At 37.9% G+C, this 19,521-nt stretch overlaps 1 protein-coding gene across 1 annotated transcript in view; it reads left to right on the top strand.

The window, feature by feature from the left end:
• The window catches only part of ZWINT (ZW10 interacting kinetochore protein), a 70,577-nt gene extending 55,252 nt beyond the window's left edge, over positions 1-15,325 (top strand). Inside the window, exon 9 of the mRNA XM_059397433.1 lies at positions 14,172-15,325. The gene's annotated coding sequence lies outside the window, so the exon portion shown is untranslated. The remainder of the gene's footprint in view (positions 1-14,171) is intronic.
• Positions 15,326-19,521: the final 4,196 nt, after the last annotated feature.

Below are 19,521 nucleotides of genomic sequence, written 5' to 3'. Positions count from 1 at the left end.
TTGCAAATGACAGTACAGACAAAAGGTTGATATCCAGGATCTATAATGAACTCCTCAAACTCAACACACATAAAACAGACAATCATATCAAAAAATGGGCAGAAGATATGAACAGACACTTCTCCAATGAAGACATACATAAGGCAAACAGAAAGGATGAATACCCAACTTTTGTAGCAACATGGACGGGACTGGAAGAGGTTATGCTGAGTGAAATCAGTCAAGCAGAGAGAGTCAAATATCATATAGTTTCACTTATTTGTGGAGCATAACCAAAAGCATAGAGGACATGGGGAGTTAGAGAGAAGGGGGTTGGGGTAAATTGGAAGGGGAGGTGACTCATGAGAGACTATGGACTCTGAAAAACAATCTGAGGGGTTTGAAAGGGTGGGGGGGTGGGAGATCGAGGTACCAGGTGGTGGGTATTATAGAGGGCATGGATTGCATGGGGCACTGAGTGTGGTGAAAAAATAATGATACTGTTATGCTGAAAATAAATAAATGAAAAAAATATCAAAAGCTTCTGCACAGCAAAGGAAACAGTCAAGAAAACAAAGAGGCAACCCACGGAATGGGAGAAGATATTTGCAAATGACAGTACAGACAAAAGGTTGATATCCAAGATCTATAATGAACTCCTCAAACTCAACACACACAAAACAGACAAGCATATCAAATAATGGGCAGAAGATATGGACAGACACTTCTCCAATGAAGACATTTTCTGTTTCTTATTCCTCAATACTATTTGTATGATTTTGGTCAAGATTTTTTAGAACTTGATTTAAATACAATTAACTACACATCTTTAGAATGTACAGTTGGACTGGTTTCCACAGGTTCACACATGGAGCAATGGTGATGGTCCAGATGATGAAAATATCACCATGAGGCCCTCTGTCACGCTCCTTTGGAATCCCTTCCCCTCCCAAGCTCCTGATTCTGTCCCTGGGCACCCACTGATGTGCTCTCTGTCACCTTGAGTTTGCTTGCATTTTCTAGGATTTTATATCATCAGAATCATGTAATATAGAGTCTTTTTTGTTATTTTGGCTTCTTTTACTTAGCTTAGTTTGAGATACACCATGTAGTTATGTGGATCCTTTTTTCATTGCATTTTATTTTACTTTTAGTTTATTGTGTAGACATACTGCAGTTCTTTTATTCAGTCACTTGTTAATGGGCCTTTTGGATTGTTCCTAGTTTTAGAAATTTTTTCCCTAATTTTAGCTATCATGAATAAAGTTGCTATGACCTTTCCTGTGCAGTCTTTGTATGAAATTGTGCTTTTATTCTCAAGGGTAAATCCCTGTAGCTGGTACAGGGTGAATTCTATGGAATGTCAGGAACTTTTCAAGAAATTGACAGACTGCTTTTCAGAGTGTTTCTAACAAGAATTCTGGTGTTCCTTGTCCTCAAAACCGGTACAGTCAGCTTTGTTAATTTTAGACATTCCTATAGCAGTAGTGTTATTCCTATAGGTATATCTGTTTTAATTTTTAATGAGTTTGCAGCTAATAATGTGGAGCATCTTTTCACGTGCATAATTACTATCGTGTATCTTATTTGCTAAAGTGCCAACTCGAACAATTTGCCTGCTTATGAGAAATTAATTGTTTGCCTTCTTCATTTTGTGAGTCTTTGAATATTGTGGATACAAGTTCTTTATTAAATATGTTATCTGAAAATAATCAGTGGTTTTATTGTCTTTTGAGGAGCAGAAATTCTGATTTTAGTGCATTATAATTGATCAGTTATTTCTTTTTATGGTCCATGCATTTGGTGCTGTAAGAAATCTTCACCTGACTCAAATATTTGCTTTAGTCCAGCAGGTTGAAAGATTTGCTATATTCTCAGCCCTGTGTGGCTCTGTTGCTGTGCCATGTGCTCTTTTCAGGTGCTCCTTTCTCTGGACAACAGCAGTCTTTTCACAAACACGCAGTTTGGTACTCATCTAAAGATGCAAGATGGACTCACATCCCCAGAGCTGGGTTTCTCTCTGTGCACTCCACCCTCTCCAGTGCTCTGCCCCATGCATCCAAGCTCCTGCAACCTCCCTGGACTTCTAGCTCCATTTCCTCACTTCAGGAGGACTTCTGGGCTGGGTGTTGACCCTGAACCTCAGCCAGGAAGCTATCTTAAGGCAGCAAGCTGAGGCAGTGAGGAAGATACCTTCTTTATTTTTCCCTTCCTCAGGGATCTTGGTCCTGCATCGTGTGTTGTACATGGTTGGATAATAGTTGTTTCGTGTCTTTGTCTAGTTGTTCATCTGTTGTGGGGGAAAGGGTGACTCCTATCCCTGCCAGTCTGCCTCAGCCAGACGTGGAAGAATCAGTGGTATTAATCTGATGTTCATTGACTTCACTCTCCTCTCCTCATCTGCTGTGTGCTACATAGTTGTTTTGCCTTCCAGATGTTACTCCTGTGATGCATGTTTCTTTGTCAGAGTCACTGAGTCTAGAGCTATTAATGAAATTGGTCAAATATATTACTAAGTCTCCATAAATTGACTAAGTAATTTATTTCTAGTGCTCACTTAGGATGAATTAATTGCATGCTTTTTAGGGGAAACAACTCTATGGGTTCTTGTGTTTCTTCATGTCATGTGAGCTGAGGAACTAACTACTTTTCTTCTTGATTATCTTTTCAAAGATGTTTGCATAGAGACTGTCCTTGGAAGACAGAGATGATGTTGTCATTTGAAGCAAAGGCCTTGTTTGCTTACTGTCTTGGGAGATAGAGATAACATCTCTCTCCAAAGCAAAGGACAGGCATGCTTACTGCCCATTATAAAACATTCAGGTTATCTGACTTCAGGTTTTCTCTCTTGTAATGAAAGCTACTCTATACTCACCTGTAATCTGGCTCTTTCAGTATAGCCCTTTGGGAATTAGGACCCAAGGAACCAGCACAAGAAAATGTTAGTATTCTGACTACTGCTATTTCTGGGAGTAGCTAATCCTTTGTCTCTGGCCAAGGAGTCTTCTGACAATGTTCATGACATTTAAATTCTTATTTAAAAGTAGGACAAAATTTCAGACTTTTTACTGTTTTGATGTATTTTTGCAAATACATCAACTTCACATGAGACAGAATTGGACACTCTGACTACCTGCTTTAACTGTAGTACTTTGGTAGGTTAAATAGAATTATTAATTGGAATAAGTTTCTTGTATAGGTTTTAAGTCATAATTGATGAGTGACAGCTGCTTTAAAAGAGTGTTTTAGACCACATTGGTGTACTATAACATATTATGCTACCATCTCTTAAAATAAGTACATGGAATGAAGGAAACATTTTGGCGTGCTAACTTAAATGGATTGTCAAATTTAACATCAATGCATAGAAGGAGATTCTCTTAACCATTAAGTAAGTCTTGAGGAATTTTTTTTTGCTGCCCACCTCACCATTCTGTCTAAGACATATCAAAACATAGGAAGTGTCAGGAGGAAAGAGCCTCTTGGATGAAGAGAAATGACTTTTCCTTTTCTTTTTTGGTTCTTTCCAGTAGTCCCTTTTTCTGAGCAAGTGGCACGTGTGAACTATAACAAGATGTTTAGATACTCATGCTTGAGAGGTTGTAACTACTAAGATTAAGCAACCTGACTCCCAAGTAATACACATTTATTTTGAGTGGTTTATAACATATCAAGCAAAGTGAAGTCAGTATGAAACACAGATACCCATCAATATGAAAGACAAACAGAAGTAACTTACCCAAGAAAGTTTTGTGTTTCTTAGGCCTCATCAATTAACCTTTGTGTGATTCTGCATCTTCTTTTATAAAAAGAAACATAATGGCATTTACTTCAAAGGATTGTTGTAGGAATTAAATGAGCTTGTATATGCAAAACATATATAACATAGAACATAACCTTGCACTTAGAGCTATTATTCTATAATACATCACCGAATCTAGTTGTAAAGGAATCAGCATATTACCCAAGTGTTACACAATAAAGTAAGTGAAGGAAGAAATGTGTATTATTTTCCTGGGTAGTTGTAACAAAGCATCACAAATTGGGTGGCTTAGAACAACAGAAATTTATTGTCTCACAATTTGTGAGGCTGGAATATGAAATCAAGGTGTTGGGAGAGCCATACTCCCTCCAAAACCCACAGGGTTGCCTCTTCCACCTTCTGGCAGTTCCAGACAGTCATTTGTGTGGGCACCATAGCCCTGGTCCTTGTGTTCACCTTTAGATGGCATTCTTCATCTTATTTTCTCTTCATCATCCTCCCTTTGTGCAGGTCTGTGTCTGAATTTTTCCTTTTCATAAGGACACCTTCATTTTGGAGTAGGGCCCGCTCTTGTGACCTCATTTTAACAATTTGATTCCTTCCATAGAGACCCTATTTCCAAATAAAGTGACATTCTGAGGTAGTGGGACTTCAGTACCTCTCTTTTGCAAGAAAGAATTTAATCCCTAGCAAAAGGAATTATTCTACCTATGTAATTAAGTAATAAGGAGATTTTATTTTTTAAAATGTATCTAAAAATATAAGAATATATTCTAAAAAACTTACCTTTACTTAAAATATTTAGGATAATCTTGACAATGTACAGAGAATGCTTTGTTAGTTAAAGTGATACCGCCCATGTGGCAACAATGTAAATGCAATTTACAGTTCAATTCACTTGGCCACCATCCTTTGAAATTCCATGGTTGGTGATCATGAAATAAGAGCACAGATTAAAAGATATTAGAGTTTTTATATTAGGTCAGTTTTTCTTAATAAGCAATATTACATAAAGTTAAAATAATTTGAATGAGATCAAATGCAACAACACTAAGCTGCTGAATTACTCAGTACATTTGTGCAGAGCCAGCCTTATTGTAGGTAATGCCTGGTGAATTCCAAGACTTTGAAGTCTGTGTATCTTGACATTAAATCCCACAAAGTAGTGGGGTTTCTAATACTTAACGGGGTCCTGATTAATTGATGATAGTTAAGAAAAATTACTTAGGTCTTCAAATCACATTAATTTGGTACAATAAGTCTTCATTCACTCAGCTATGAAAACAAGACATGCAGACATACATTAAACAATTACTTTTACACTTTTGGAATTGGATTTTATTATCTTTTATTTGCAATTTCAGGATTAGGTAGGCTAATTAGAGTGCTAAAACATAGAGTCATAAACATGCTCTCAGGGGGAGCAGAGCTTCTCAGCATTTCATTCTAGATTCTTCGTTGTTGGTCTAGCATGAATTGGGGAAATACCGGACAGCAGATTATCAATGCTCTTGATCAAGCGTTCTGATAAAGAGAAGCGTAAGAAGGATCGAAGAATATACCCTTTGCCTCAAAACCTAGGCCTTTGTGGATCAAACATTAAAATAATCCAGGTGTTTTACCATACACCCAAGCAGAGAACTGCATGTACGGATGGGTACTGCTTCCTCCCTACATTTTCTCAGAAAAAGACTTTTCTCAGAACTCCAGGGATTGAATTCAGTCAGCTACAAAGGAACAGAAAATTTAAGAATACATGAAGGTGAAATATTAGAATTTCATGAGTAGAATATTCTGCGCCTTTCATATCATTTAAATATAAAAGGGGGTTGATTTGCATTGGAAGATCCAAGGTATCACTTAGACTTAATTATTTTTAATAAATTCCGATTGGTCTAGGGTAGGGCAAAGTCACACTTTCCTAGGAACCATATTGTAATTCTCTTCTGGACTGTCCAAATTCTAGAGGAATCCCAAATGTACAAGGTGCATTGCTTTATTTAAATAAACGACAGTGTAAGATGATCTGACAGTTTTACAAATATCTATCAATAAAGATAAAGAAGCAAAACCAAGTGGAATAAGGGCCCAGGGAAAATTGCTGAAATGTGGGATTTGCCTCTATTATGGTAGCTAAATCTTCTAAGGCTTGAGGAAAAAAGGGCCATGAGGGGCCTGAACTTGGTTTAAGAATTTTACAATATTCATTCATGTATCATGCTAAAGACAATTATAATTATAGCTGTCAAAATAGAATAGTCTGTATGTGTCAGACTTTGTGATAAATGTTTGGTGGTAGATATTTAATTAACCCATTGTGTTCATAGTCTTGTTTCCAGTGTAGAGATGAGGGAAGTAAGACCTCAGGGAACATGCCATGTCCACAAGCTCCAGGTTAACATCATGGTAGAAACTGTTCAGGCAGCCAACAGCCATCAAAGTCATCTGTGGCTCTTGGTGAGAAGTCCACATAGAACATGAGATAGCAAGATGGTGGGGCCTATGGAGGCCGCCATCCTGCTTCCCACAGAATCAGTCTGAAAAGAGACAGAAAAAAACAAGGATTGTGTTTTTTAATTGTGTTTTTAATTGCCATGAGGCTACAGTGAGGAATTTTCATGTCTTACTGGGAGTCAGAGTGTTTGACATGAAACCTGAGTCTGTTTAGCAGTAAAAACCCACAGACACGTGCTGTGAATGTCTGCTGTATACTTCGCATTCATACTGCCTGATCCTGACAAATGACTTACTCTAAGTCATACACATAGGGACCATCTCAGGTAGGATTCAGGCCCAGGCCCACCAAACTCCCAAAACCATGGAATTTCCACTGTATATTAATAATTTACCTGTAGGGAGCAGAGTAACACTGAGGTATAAAGACAGCCATGGCCCCCAGATGTTCAGGCACTTAGGAACTGCTTGAAAGTGATGTCAGCTGGCCAAACAACTTCTCTGATGGAAGATCAGGAATACTCAGGTACACCTAAAAGTGTGAGAAAAAGGTTATCTCTTGAAGTAAACAATTTAAGTAAAGAAATGACCTCTTAATCAGTCAGCCAGCAAATAAGCATATTAATTAGTTAATTATGATATCAGTTTCTCCTTTTTTTTGACTTTTTATTTTTTCATTTTCTTCATTTACAATTGAACTATAATGAACATACAGTGTTATATTAGTTTCAAGTGTATAATGTAGTGATTCAGCAATTCTATGCTTTAACCAGAGCTTATCCTGGCAGGTGTGCTTCTGGATCCCTGTCTGTTATGTCACCCATCCCCCATCCTCCTCCCCTCTGGAAACCAACTGTTTGTTTCTGTATGTAAGAGGGTTTTTTTTTTTTTTTTTAAAGATTTTATTTATTAATTTGACAGAGAGAAATCACAAGTAGATGGAGAGGCAGCCAGAGAGAGAGAGAGATAGGGAAGCAGGCTCCCTGCTGAGCAGAGAGCCCAGATGTGGGACTCTATCCTAGGATCCTGAGATCATGACCTGAGCCGAAGGCAGCGGCTTAACCCACTGAGCCACCCACGCGCCCTGTAAGAGGGGTTTTTTGTTTGTTTGTTCGTTTGTCTCTTTTTTCTTTTGTTTGTTCACTTGTTTTTTTTCCCTTAAGTTCCACATAGTGAAATTATATGGTATTTGTATTCCTCTAACTTATTTCACGTAACATTTTACGCTCTAGATCTAAACACGTCATTGCAAATGGCAAGATTCTATTCTTTTTTCATGGCTGAATAATATTTGTGTGTGTGTGTGTGTGTGTGTGTGTGTGTTACACATCTTCTTTAAACCATTCATCTGTAGATAGAGACTTGGGCGGGTTCCGTATCTTGGCTGTTGTAAATAAAGCTGATAACATAGGAGTGTTTATATCTTTTTGAATTGGTATTTTCATATTGTCTGGGTAAATATCCAGTAGTGGAATTATTGGATCATAGTGTAGTTCTATTTTTAATTTTTTTAGGACCCTCCATCCAGTTTTCCACAGTTGGCTTCACCAGTGTGCCTTCCCACCGACAGTGCATGAAGGGTTCTCTCTTCTCCACCTCCTTGTCAACAGCTTATTATTTCTTGTGTTTTTGATTCTAGCCATTCTGGCAGGTGTGAGGTGATATCTTGTTGTTTTAGTTTGCATTTCCCTGATGAGTGATATTGAACATCTTTTCATGTGTTTGTTGATCAACTGCCTGTCTTCTTTGGAAAGTACTTTTTCAGGTCCTTTGTCCATTTTTTAATTGTATTATTTGGGGTTTTTAGTGTTGAGTTGTATAACCTTTTTTTACATATGTTGGATATTAATCTCTTATCAGATATGTCATTTGTAAATTTCCCAAGGAAGATGTAAAAATGGCCAAGAGGTACATAAAAAGGTACTCAATATCATTCCTCATTAGGGAAATGCAAAGCAAAACCACAATAAGCTATCACCTCACATCTGTCAGAATAATTCTGTCAAAGAGACAAAAAAAAAAAAAAAACCCAATAAGTTGGTGAGAATGTGGAGTAAAGGGAACCTTCATGCACTGTTGGTGGGAATGTTAATTGGTTCAGCCACTGTGGAGGACAGTATGGAGTCCCTCAAGAAATTTTAAAAATAGAACTACCACATGATCTAGCAATTCCATTTCTGTGTATTTTTCTGAAGAAAATGAAAACAACAAATACAAAAAATTATGTGCCTCCCCCATGTTCATTGCAGCAGTATTTACAGTAACCAAGATATGGAAACAGCCTAAGTGTCCATAGATGGATAAATGGATAAAGATATGGTGTGTGTGTGTGTGTGTGTGTGTGTGTGTTTGTAAAATGAGATACAATGAAATACTATGCAGCTATGCAAAGGAAATAAATCTCGCTATTTGTGATAATGTAGATTGAACTTGAGCTCATTATGCCAAATGTAGTAATCACATAGAGAAAGATAAATCACGTAGAGAAAGATAAATAAAGATAAATGTATGATCTCACTTATATGTGCAGTTTTATTTTATTTATTTATTTATTTTTAAGATTGTATTTATTTATTTGAGAGAGAGACAATGAAAGAGAACATGAGAGAGGAGAAGTTCAGAGAGAGAAGCAGACTCTCCATGGAGCAGGGAGCCCAATGCAGGACTTGATCCCGGGACTCCAGGATCATGACCTGAGCCAAAGACAGTTGCTTAACCAACTGAGCCACCCAGGTGCCCTTATTTTATTTTATTTAAAATTTATTTATTAGAGAGAGGAGGGGACAGGCAAAGGGAGAGAGAGAATGTCAAGCAGACTCTCTGCTGAGCACAGAGCCTGATATGAGGCTTGATCTCAGGACCCTGAGATCTTGACCTGAGTGGAAACTAAGAGACTGATGCTTAACTAACTGAGCCCAGAAATCCTGCTGTAGCATCATAATTAAGTAATACACATACCTACCAGATTACTTTGTACTGAATTTCTTTAAAGCACATTGTATTTTTAGGGATACATTTAGAATACTGTACTCCTTGCCCTTCTTTTCCACAAATGGCCCATTTGACAGTTTTCAGTCTGTGATATATTTGGAGTAACAACACTTCATTTATTCTTTTAGTTTTAATGTTTGTGGAATTTCTTATCCAAGACTGAATTTGAAGTTCATTTCATCTAGGTTGCTTAACTTATTGGCATATAACTGTTGCTAATAATTTCTCATGATTGCTTCTATTTCCTTGGTGTTAGTCGTGATCTCTCCCTTTTCATTCATAATTTTATTAATTTGGGTCCTCTTTTCTTTTGAATAAGCTGGGCCAATGGTTTATCAATCTTATTGATTCTTTCAAAAAAAAAAAAAAACCAGCTTCTAGTTTTGTTGATGTGTTCTACTGTATCTCTAATTTCTATCTCATTGATCTCTGCTCTAATCTTGATTATTTCCCTTCTTGTTTGTAGGGTTGACTTAATTTGTTGTTGAGTCTCCAGTTCTTAAAGGTGCAAAGAGAGCTGGTGTATTCTGGATTTTTCCCTTTGTTTTCTTTTTTTTTTTTTTCTTGAGGGGGGCTTGGATAGCTACGTGTTTCCCCCTTACGACTGCCTTTCCTGTATCCCATAGGTTTTGGACCGAAGTGTTTTCATTCTCATTGGTTTCCATGAATTGTTTAAATTCTTCTTTGATTTCCTGGTTGATCCAAATATTCTTAAGCAATGTGGCTTTAGCTTCCAGGTGTTTGAATTCCTTCCAAACTTTTTCTTGTGGTTGAGTTCCAGTTTCAAAGCATTGTGGTCTGAGAATATGCAGGGAATAATCTCAGTCTTTTGGTATTGGTTGAGCCCTGATTTGTGACCCAGTATGTGGTCTATTCTGGAGAGAGTTCCATGTGCACTTGAGAAGAATGAGCATTCTGTTGTTTTAGGGTGGAATGTTCTGTATATATCTATGAGGTCCATCTGGTCCAATGTGTCATTCAGTGCTCTTGTTTCTTTATTGATTTTCTGCTTGGATGATCTGTCTATTACTGAGTGGAGTGTTAAGATCCCCTATTATTAATGTATTCATACCAATATGATTCTTTATCTTGATTAACAGTTGCTTTATGTAGTTGGCTGCTCCCGTATTGGGGGCATAAATATTTACAATTGTTAGATCTTCTTGGTGGATAGACCCTTTAAGAATAATGTAGTTCTGGGTGCCTGGGTGGCTCAGTGGGTTAAAGCCACTGTCTTCAGCCCAGGTTATGATCTCAGGGTACTGCGATCGGGCCCTGCATCGGGCTCTCTGCTCGACAGGGAACCTGCTTCCCTCCTCTCTCTCTGCTTGCCTCTCTGCCTACTTGTGATCTCTGTCTGTCAAATAAATTAAAAAAAAAAAAAGAATGATGTAGTGTCCTTCTTTATCTCTGACTACGTTCTTTAGTTTAAAATCTAATTTATCTGATACAAGAATCTCTACCCCAGGTTTCTTTTGAGGCCCATTGGCATAAAAGATGATTTTCCATTCCTTCACTTTCAGTCTGGATGTATCCTTAGGTTCAGAATGGGTCTCTTGTAGACAACATATGGACGGGTCCTATTGTTTTATCCAGTCTGCAGCCCTGTGCTGTTTTATCGGAGCATTTAGGCCATTCACATGAGGGTGATTATTGAGAGATGCGTTTTTATTGATATCGTGTTGCCTGTGAAGTCCTGGTTTCTATAGATTGTCTCCATAAATTTCTGTTCTATGATACTCTTGAGTTCTTTCTTCTTTTATAGAACACCCCCCTTAATATTTCTTGTAGTGATGGCTTGGTGGTCACATACTCTTTTAAACCTTGCCAGTCTTGGAAGATCTTTATCTTTCCATCCATTTTTAATGTCAGTCTTCCTGGAGAAAGTATTCTTGGCTGCATGTTCTTCTCATTTAGTGCTCTGGATACATCTTGACAGCCCTTTCAGGCTTGCCAGGTTTCTGTAGAAAGGTTTGATGTTATTCTGATGTTATTCTGTACATAAAGAATCTCTTCCCCCTAGCTGCCCTCAAGAGTTCCTGTCTAAAATTATGACTTATAAGTTTCACAATCAGGTTTCTTGAGGTCTTTCTAGATTCTATGATCTTGGGGATAGACCTTTCTGCCTCTGGGACATGAACACTGGTTCCATTACTCAGACTGGAAATATTTTCATGGAGAATTTGTTTGACTATATCTTCTGGTTTTCTTTCTTTCTCCTCCCCCTCAGGAATTCCAATAATTCTGACTTTGGAATGTTTTATGGCATCATTTAAATCCCTAATTCTGTTTTCATGGCTTCAAACTTGTTTGTTTCAGGCCTCCTCCTGATCCTTTTTCTCTATCAGTTTGTCGTTTAGATCACTAATTCTATCTTCTGCCTCAATTACCCTAGCTGTTAGAGAATTTAGATTAGATTGGAACTCATTGATAGCATTTTTAACTTCCTCCTTGGTGGCTTTCACTTCTGCCCTAATCAATTCCATGTTATCACTAATGGTTTTCTCCAACCTAGCCATTGCCTGGATAATTGTTACCCTGAATTCCCTTTCCAGCATACTGTTTTTGTCCATATCCAGTAGCTTTGATGGAGAGGGCCCAGTCTCTGAATTTCTTCTCTGTTGGGCATTCCTCCTCCTAGTCATTTTGGTGAGAGGTGGTTGAGGGGATGTGTAGCTGAATGTATCAACCATGATCCAGGCAAGGTGCACCCTGGAATGCTTCTGAGCAATCGGGAGCCCCCACCAAAAAGAAAGAAAAAAGAAAAAAAGAGTGAGAAAGAGAGAGACAGAAAAAAAATAAATAAATAAAAGGGAAAACCCAGCCAGAATGGGCCCCAAAGGTAAGATTTATAAGGTATACAAACAAAAACAAACAAACAAAAAGACTGACAAAAGTAAATGACAAGAAAAAAGAACCCAGCCAAAATGAACCCCAAGTATAAGATTTATATAATACCACAACAAAAGCAAATACACGGAAACACTGACAGAAGAAAAAGATGGGAAGGTGGTTATAAATCTTCAGTGTGGGTGAGAAAGGGTATTTTGAAGTTCAATACTATATAACTATTTGGCACGTCTCTAAAACACAAAATCTAAACAAGATTAATATTTGGGGGGAGGGCAGAGCAAGAGGATAAGCCCAGGCACAGTCCAGTCCACAACTTGCTGTTTATAACTATTGTTTTTCTTTAATTGATATGTATATAAAAATTTACAATATATCTTACCCCATTAGATAAGCTAAATCCTTAGCAAAGTGGTAACAAGATATAGAATTAAAATGGCATTAGCATCTATTCCTAAGAGCATCAAGAATCTATTTTAAAGTATTTGCCATTGAAACAATAAATTATTATAGTGGACATTAAAGATTTTGCTCTCAATTATATAGAAAATTCACACATGCTGTTGAACTCATTATCCGAGAATGAAATACTATCGATAAATAAACTGTACTAGTCATTTTTGGGAATCTCTATCTTTTTTTTTTTTTAACTTCATGGAGCATATTTCAGGGCCAATGAAAAGTTAGAATTATGGGCTAGAGGGGTCATCTGACACTAAAATTACAGGTATACACGTGTACATACACATATACAGATGTATACAAACATATACATATAAAGAAATCCATGGTAAATATTCTGGAGCAATTTTACAGCTAAAGCTGAATGGATTCTCTCCTTCCTAATGGTATAATATGGATGTTTATACAAACTACAGGAAATCTGCTGTCCAGATGTGTGTTTCCTATCATTAGATAGAAAACCTCCCCTTAACAGCTGGTGACTGCAAATAAGTTGAGGAAGCAGATGATGGCAAGAAGTTAACTCAGTTCAGCAATCCTCAAAACAGCCAGGTACTCTATTTGTATCAGGCCCACCATCCACTGGACTTCTAAACATGACAGAAAAATGTCTTCCAAGAAGTTTCATTTTTACTGAGTTCCAGATCAAAGCCCTATGAGCCTCTGTCATCCTCATAGGGACATCATAGCTGCCAGATACCTCAGTTGGAGTTTAGGTAAGATAGGAGACTTACCTTCTTCCCCCAAACTTCCAGGCTCTTCTTTGACAATAGCACTTGCTTGTAGTACACACAGTATACTTTGATTCAATTTTCCCTCAGCTGCTTCAGTTTTGCGAGGGTAAGGAGTAGACTATTCATGTGAGTGTGTGCCTCTCCTTGTGGGCTGGGAGTGGAGGATCTGAGCACTGCAGGGCTGCCCACTCAGACTCAGAAGGAAGTGTGTTGTAGGAAGCTGAGCACAGAGCTGGAAGCTTAATGTCCAGGTGACTGCCCTTGAGACGTTTACTTCTGCAAGCACCACCACCTATAAAGGAGAGAGAGTTCATCATCTATACAGTGAGGATATTGGACCTGGAGCACCTCATTCAGACAAGCAATGTGTTACTCCCCATTAAGTGCTCCATTCTCATAACAAGTAATGAGTACCTTGATGTACTTTCTGTGAAGGGCACCACCCTGGGCCACCTGCTCCACGAATTTCATTCAGCTCATTGGCTCTGAACTTGGTGCTGGAGACACAATGGATGAACAGGGCAAGAAAAAGGCCACCTGTTGCTTTATTTGTCGTGCTATGTTCTCAATAGGGTAAACTGAACTTTCTCAGAAACCCAAGCTTTCACCACAAGAAAATGTGAAAATATATAAAGAGATGTCAAGACATCATAGCAATCATTTGAAAACAGTTATAAAACAGAGGAGAGAGAATATTCATCTACCTACTTGAAAACCTGGCTTACTCCAGGTGCCCAGGAAAGTAGTTTGCACAGTAGAAGGTGTTCAGTGAATGTTTGTTGGCTTGATTTTTTTATTAGTTGATGATGGCACCTACATAATATAGGCAGTTAAGGAAGTGACACTATCCGCAGGAAGATTATATGATCCGCATGGGGAGAACTCTTTCACTGTTCTGGACCATATCAGCTGATCATACTGCATCTTGTCTTTTGTAGACTGTGTCCCCTTGTCTTGTATCGTCCTGTACACAGCACGACCCAGAGGATAGAAGATTTGAAAATACAAGAAGTATGGTAACTGTGAAATAGCTACCAAGGTCCTTGTGTAGCTTTGATGCAAAAAAAAAAAAAAAAAAAAAGAAATCGTTCTTCCAGCCTACTAAGAGACAGAAACCACAATGCACAGAAGTAGAACACATACAGAAATGCCTACAGGGATGACAAGATGCAGCTATGTGGGAAGTATTTCCTGAACAAGGCGTAAGCTGCTACTTTCAGCAGAGAACTCTTGACATGGTCCAGTACAATAATAAACACACAAAGCTTCTTAAACAGATTAAATAGAGAGCACAGTAAGGTAAATCTGAATGGAGATGTTCAGTGAGTACAGGCCTGACTCTTGAGTTGAAACCTGAGCAAAGCTTTCTTGCTGAGCCCTGAATGTATTAAGAATTGAAAATAGGAAAAAAATAAAACAAAAACAAAACAAAACAAAAAAACCCAAAAAAAAAACACTCACATGTGCATTTTTTTTTAACTCTAAAGAAGGGGAATTGATCTTTACAATGATTATACAGATGAATGCAAAATCCCAAAGTACCTAGAGAAATTTAAAAAGAGGAGTAAAACTTGATTTAGGTTCATTTCTGAGCTAAATATATTTTGTTGAAAGTCAGTATTCTGATGACTGTCAAGCCGTTGGGAATGTTTGATGGTGTGAGCACATACTACTACTAGCTACCTTTTCTACACAGGACAACATACTTTTTGATTTGGGAGAAAAGGTAAGATGCTTTTCCAACTTGCTTATAATTTACTAGTGGGGCTAGGTAAATATACAACTGTTTTATATAATTGTGTGGTAGTAATAATTTGAAATATTCTGACTTTTAAATAAGATGGGGAATTTGGATATTGATAAATCTCATGTTTGAGTCATAAAAGAACTTTCCATGATATGTTGAAACAGAGATTTAAGTAGGTCTCAAAGAAATCAGAGGTAATCTTTACTAACTCCCTACTGCTTTCAGAATTAATTATAGATTTTCCCACTTGTTTCTAAAAGTGTTTTTTGTCATGACCCAAGCTTTCTACTATTGTTGCCCAAGACTCCTGTGTAAATGCCCAATAAAAAAGAGTTTAGATTTGTATGCCCTGACTAGTCTATGCTTTCCTGACAATGCCTTTGCCTATGTCCTAGGATATCACTCACACTACTAAAAATTCTCTTTTTAGGTGTAAGTCAATGTCTACTACTCTCATGAATGTTATTCTACTGCCTTTGTTTCTATTTCAGAATTGTAATGATGCTTTGCTCAATCTCTCTTTCAAAGTGCCCATTATGCAGGTTGAAAATACTTGGTCTGGTGGAAAGCTGTCTGTAAATAGTGTTTTTTCTTCTCTCTCCTTTTCTTGACTCTTCAAATATCTGAGGAGTAACTCTATGCACCAAACAGCTTGGGGCGAGTTGAATCTCAAGAGACTCAGGATCCCATGGCAGGGAGAAATGACTAAGCTGAGGACATGTAGAGTATAGCAGAGGACGGACTGAGGCAGAGTGTAGAGGACACAAGGAGGGGGAGCAAATGAATCCAAATTTACAAAGTCATGAAACACATTCCAAAAGCCCAGGAACTGGGGGACACCTGGAGAAGGGAGTGAGTTTGCAGGCTGTTGGGAGAGGAGTCTGCAGGGAATGGAAGATGGTCATGAACCATCCTGTGTGCTAAGCAAGCTGAGTCTTGTATGAGCTGTGATTGACACAGAGAGGCTGGGTGTGCCTGTCAGGAGGGCTGGCGTGGCATCAGTGTGATCATAATTACAGGGGCTGGAAAAAGAGAGTGCAGCTACATGGCTCTGGGGGGAGATTAGGGGAGAAATGATGAGAGCCAGGCTGGACGGTGGCTGGGAAGGATGGGGCAGCAATGGAGAAGCCCAGATAGTGAACCACGTAGCTGGCCTGGGAAACGGCATTTCTCTGTTCCCAAAGAGAGAGGGCTGACATGTGGGAACACAAGAGAAAGGGGAAGATGATACTTTCTGCTGAGACCTTGTAAATTTAGGAGGAGACTTTAGCAAGTAGTCAAATGTGCAAGTCTGAAACAGGTTGTCCTAAAAAGACTCCCCGAGGGGAAAGAAGGCTCATGTGATGTCTGTGATTCCAGTGCCATGCCATTCATTCCAGTGTGATGCCCTTCTGCTCAGATTTCCATTTCCTGTTTCCAGAGCTGGAGATCTTTCACGTCCTCACAAAGTTGACTTCGACAGTCCAGGTAGGTCTGCTATGACAAGGGATTTTTGAAGAGGGTAATTCATGATTATTGTTTTTCTTTGGAGACCCTTTGAAACTAGCTAAGGACATAGATGTCAGCATGGTCCTCAGTCCAAATCCTTTGTTGAAATTCTCTTCTCAAAAGCAGGACAAATCATCTGAATTCTTTAACAGTTTGCTGCTCATTTATAAAACAGGAACATATCTAAAATAGGATTAACTGATTCTTAACTTACTGTTATGTAGTGAGAAATAAACACAAAATGTACATAGCGTTCTTACCAGAGATATTGGCATGTAAGAACAATCTCCAAAAAATGATAAATAGTATTGTTTGCGTGGTCTTCCTCCTCTTCTCCACCATCTCATCATCGCTCGGGCTTGGTTCTTACTAGTTCTATCAGTGAGGTAGACTGGCAGCTACACTGCATCATCAGTGAGAACTTTTTGATATCTTCCAGTAAATGGTTTTATGTTTCTTAGAATCTTGTTCTACCCTCAGAATAGATTTCCATTATCATATCACAATATCCCCTATTTGTTCTTCTCTTCTCTAATAAACTAGGAATAATATGTCAAATTCTGAAAAATGTTTTGAAGATTCCACACTAATGTTCTTAGTTTTCTGCAGCACAGAGAGATACGAGACTATTAAAATGTTCTTAATTCATATATTTTGAAGATGCCCTTTTAGAGATTTTGAAGTTCCACTATTTCCCAAATAATGTGTCTGAAAGGCTAAACTCACCTTACGTGTATGCCTACCCGACCTCATAACTTTTTTTGCATTTCTAATAATATAAATTGGTATTGTGGAATCACTAATGACAAACACATAAATTAGAATTTATGAATACTCATGTTATTACAATATATATGTTCAAAATTAAAATCAAAGTACAGAAATGTCATGCAATTTATATTACTAAAAATACAGTTATCACATTTGGCTCAGATTTAAGTGAGCAAAGAAGAAATCACTTTTATAGAGGTGATTATAAGATCAATAAGGGCAGGATAGGTCTCTATGACATTGTTCGGCTTGAATTTGTAGAGACAATTACAATCCCCTATAATTTTTTGAGAGAACAGCTGGATGAATGAATGGGTGGATGAACAAAAAATGTGTAAGGATCTTGGAATTGCAAGAGTCAAGTTTCTAAAACAAGTATGTTGTCTGACTTTTTGATTTGTTTGTGTGTCTGTAGGATTTTTCAGATAATCAGGTCTAAGATACACATTATATTACGATTAATTGAGACTCAATCAATATGGGTCACCGAGTAGATTTTCTCTTGCTGCCTAACAAGTTATTGCAACACTGGTGGTTGAAAACAGCCCCAATTTATTAGTTCACAGTTCTGTAGGTCAGCGAACCAGCACGGCATGGCTGGCCTTTCTGTTCAGGATGTCACATGCCTAAATTAAGATTTTGGCTAGGCTGGGTTCCTATCTGGAGGCTCTAGGGGAGGACACTCTGTTGGTCTCATTTAAGTCGTTGGCAGAATTCAGCTCCTTGAAGTTCCAGGACTGAAGCCCCACATTTTTTGCTGGCCATCCGCTGGGGACCCCTTTCAGCTCCTAGAGGCTCCTTGTAGGGCCCTGCACTGACGCCTCTCCATTTCAGCAGTAATGACAAAACATCAGATCCCTCTCCAGCTTAGAATCTCAAACTTCCACACCTGCTACCAGCCAGACAGAAGCTCTGGGATGAAAGCAATCACATGATGAGATTAGCAATACCCAGATCCTCTCTCTTGTTTAAGAGTAACTGATAAATGACCTTAGTTACATATGGAGCATACTTTCTGTCCTATGGTGTATTGATAAACCAAAGGAAAGCACTGAAGGGTAGAGTCATTTTAGATTTCTGCCTACCAAAACCAAGGTTGTCAATATGCCAAACACTGTTGCATAGGTAGTTAATTTAGAGGTAAAGATAACTAAAATTAACCAGTTGGTGATTTTCCAAGAATTTTTTTGATTATGCAAGTATGCTGCCTTAGTAATTATAACAGGTTGTTTCAGTATCTGCTGTGGATCCGCATTTAGGTAGAGTGTATACTGGCCTCAGCACAAAATTGCTTTTTTGTATTATAGAGGCTTTTATGAGTTTATTTTTGATGGCTGCTATCTTTTCAGAGGAAAATAGCTGTTTTTACTTTTTTGCCAGTGAAATTATGGACCTTATATTCAATGGTGAGGATAAGCTCTAGCCAAATGTATTTGATATCTAAAATTTTGTATCTAAAATACATAAATTTTCATTTGCATAACACAACCTACTAGATTGACTCTTCTAAATATGGGTGTTACTATTGACAATCTCAAATATAAACCATGGATTAATCAGTTTTTAAGATTTTTATATGTTTTCAAATGGAATGTACAGCATATTTTGTTCTCTGAAATACCCTGCCCTTTAAGTTTACCTTACAAAGACTAGAAACACACTTAGAATGTACATTATGGGTCAGACAAGGTTGCGGTTAGGGCATACTGTTGATCTCCAGCAGCTTGGGTCTCAGGAGCAAACCCAATGTCCGCACATATTCTGACTCTATAGCCAAACACCATTCCATTAGTTTTCCTTATCACTTAGCCTTAGTTTTGTTTTCAGACCTTGCAGATCAGAGCTATATAGGAATGCCATGTCACATGGTTTAATCAGTAAGTTTTCATGGTAATGTCGTTATTTTCTTTGGAATCAAGTGAGAGTTTTTATAGTGGCTTCCTCTCTTCTCAGTCAAGTGAATGGTCAAGTTAGCAACTTGAGCTGACTCTAAGTTACACAATGCAGAGTACTAACCACTATACGATCACGGCTGAGCTGACTCTAAATTACAAAGTGGAAGACGAGGGTTAGAAAGTTATGTGTTTAAAATACAGTCATTGTTTATAAAGCTAGCCAGCCTTTGACAGAGAAACAACCAATTAAAATCAGTCAACAATGACAATTGAAAAATGAATATGGTTGCCTAATGTGGACATAGTTCTTCTTTGACTAAAACAATTTAAATTCTATTTTCCTTTTACTTTTTTTTACCCTATTTTATACACACATACACAAACACA

Source organism: Mustela nigripes, chromosome 4 (genome assembly GCF_022355385.1).
Source record: "Mustela nigripes isolate SB6536 chromosome 4, MUSNIG.SB6536, whole genome shotgun sequence".
Lineage (NCBI taxonomy): Eukaryota > Metazoa > Chordata > Mammalia > Carnivora > Mustelidae > Mustela > Mustela nigripes.
This window is presented reverse-complemented; position numbering and strand designations above follow the sequence as displayed.